General features: G+C 77.4%; 1 non-coding gene across 1 annotated transcript; it reads right to left on the bottom strand.

The window, feature by feature from the left end:
• Positions 1 to 91: 91 nt before the first annotated feature.
• On the bottom strand, positions 92 to 244 carry LOC148219247 (5.8S ribosomal RNA). Its single transcript, XR_015799869.1, has one exon. It is a non-coding gene; the product is annotated as a 5.8S ribosomal RNA (ribosomal RNA).
• Positions 245 to 2500: the final 2256 nt, after the last annotated feature.

Raw genomic sequence — 2500 nt, 5'->3', positions numbered from 1 at the left:
GACGTCGACGTCGACCGCGGGCAACGGGCCTGCGAGGCAACCCCAGCCGCGCCGCCGGGGTGGCCCCCCCGGACGGCGATTGATCGTCAAGCGACGCTCAGACAGGCGTAGCCCCGGGAGGAACCCGGGGCCGCAAGTGCGTTCGAAGTGTCGATGATCAATGTGTCCTGCAATTCACATTAATTCTCGCAGCTAGCTGCGTTCTTCATCGACGCACGAGCCGAGTGATCCACCGCTAAGAGTTGTCTGGCTTTCGGGACCGCTCGCGTGAAGCGGCCCCTTTTCTGTTTCTGCAGGGACGCGCGCGCCCCCGCGCGCCCCGCTTCGACCGTACGAGCACACACAAACGGAGGAGGAGGAGGAGAAAGCGCGGGGCAAAAAAGAGAAACCCCGCGCAACGCTCCGAAGGTCGGCCAAAGAAAGGCGGAGGGGCCCGCGCCCCCGACCGCCTCCCCCCGCGAGGGGAGACGCCGCCTCGCGTGCCGTCCTTCGGAGGCGGCCCAGGCGCCCGGGCTCGGCCCGACCTCCGCGCGGAGGGGCTTGTGCGGCAACGCGCCGGACCGCGGGGGGCACGGTGGCCCGCCCGGCCTCTCGATCACGGGACGACTACGCGTTCGCGGGCCGGGGGCGCGACCGCCGGCCCCCGCCGCTCCCGGCTCACTCCCTGGCTTCTCCTTTTCACCGCTCCGCCGACTCGCGGAACGCCGCCGCGCCAAAACGCGGGGGCCGGCTCTCCCGCCAGCGGCCCCTGAACGTCGCCCGAAACGCCACGCGGCGGCGGGACCGTTCCGCCGGCGCAACCCCTGGCGCGGGACCGCTTGCCCGCCGGAAGGCGAACGCCCGGCGGGCCGCGCTCCGCCACCGGCGCCGGAGGCGGGACGCCGCCGAGACCCGAGCCGGCATCGCGGAGCGCCCGAGGTCTGCCGCTCGGCAAAACCCCTCCGCCACCCGCGGCCGCACTCCCGGGACCGCCGCCGCTTCGCACCGCCGAGCTGCCCTTCCGCGAGCACGCGCCCAGCGGGCAGGCGTACGGCGGCTGAGCCGGGGGGCACCGCCCGCTCCCCTCGTTTCCACTCGGGGACCGGACGGGGAAGCGCCCCCGCGGCCGCCCCGCACGCCTCCCCTTTTTTTTGGCCCACACGCGGCCGGGAAGGGCGACGGGGAAGCGGACGGGCGGGGCCCGGGCCGGGACGGCCGCCGGTGAAGGCGGGCGCCTCGCGGCCGACCGTCCCCCCCCCCCGGGGGGGGCGGGGACACTCGCCGAGCGGCGACGCCGCCGCTCGGCACGGGGTCGCCCGCGCCCGCCGGACCTCCGGCGATGGAGGAGCCGGCCGAGCGCTGCGCCCCAACGGGCGGGGACAGCGCTCCGAGTCAGGGGTGGCCGGCGGCCGGCGCCGCCGCGGTGCGGTTCGAGGCGACAAGGCCGTCGAGGCGAGAGGCGCGCGGTCGCGCCTGACGCGGCGCCGCCCGCGAGCCCGCGGCGGCGGCTAAGGAGAAAGAGCGAGAGAGCGCGGCGGGCCCCGGCGGCCGCAACCCCGCAGCTGAGGTAGGTAAGGCAGAGAGCGCGCGCCCTCTGCCGGCGTCGCCCCGCATCGCAGAGGCCAGCGGGGTCGGCCCCCCGCGGCCGATCGCGCGCCGCGGCCTCTCCGCCGAGACCGGGCCGCAGAGAGGGGGGGGGCAGGGCGCCCCTTCCCCGGCCCGGCACGGGTGGCCCCCGCGCGCGGGCAAGCGCGGCGGGACGCCGACGACGGCGAGCGCGGCCGGTCGCGACGGACACGCCACCGCAGGGGATCGGCGGGAGTAGCTCCCCACCCCTCGATGGCGCCCCGCGCCGCCACCGCCCGACACCCGCTGCCGCCGCCGCCACCGCCGCCGCCGCCGCGGCGGGGCCGTGCCGGGCCGCCCGAGTCTTTAAACCTCCGCCCGGCTCGGCGGCCCTTTCGGCCCCCAACAGGCGTTTGACGACGCCGAGGGAAACCGGCAGGAGACCGCCGAGGCGCGAAGCGCTAGGTACCTGGCCCTGGGGTGAGGGAAACGACCTGCATGGCCCCGCCGGGGTGCCTCCCCCGCTGCCACCCTCGGGGGAGCGTCCACCGGCGGGGGCGCGCCCGACGTCCGCTGCCATCACCGCGGCAATCCTTCTCGGGGCCCGGGGTTTCCCTCAGTAGCCCGGCGCTGCGCCCGAGAGGACCACCGCGGCTCGGGCCGCCCCGCCGGCGCGGGGAACACGGCCCAGCCACCGAGAAACCTCGCACACCCCCGGCCGAGAGAGGCCACGGCGACGACGGTGCGGACCGTCGCCGCCGCGCCACCCGGCGGCGGCTCGCGCACGTGCGCGCTCCCCCTGGAGGCGCGACCCGGAACTGCCGGAGCCCGGCCCTCGGGAGCTCCTCTGCCGCGCGAGGAGGCCGCTCGGCCAAGGAGAGCGGGATTTTGCCGGGCGGCAAAGCCCCGCGTCCCCCCCCGCGCTCTGGGGAAGGGCCGGAGGAGCCGCCTCCTC

This window comes from Sturnus vulgaris, unplaced genomic scaffold (genome assembly GCF_052056855.1).
Source record: "Sturnus vulgaris isolate bStuVul1 unplaced genomic scaffold, bStuVul1.hap1 Scaffold_156, whole genome shotgun sequence".
Taxonomy (NCBI): Eukaryota; Metazoa; Chordata; class Aves; order Passeriformes; family Sturnidae; genus Sturnus; species Sturnus vulgaris.
This window is presented reverse-complemented; position numbering and strand designations above follow the sequence as displayed.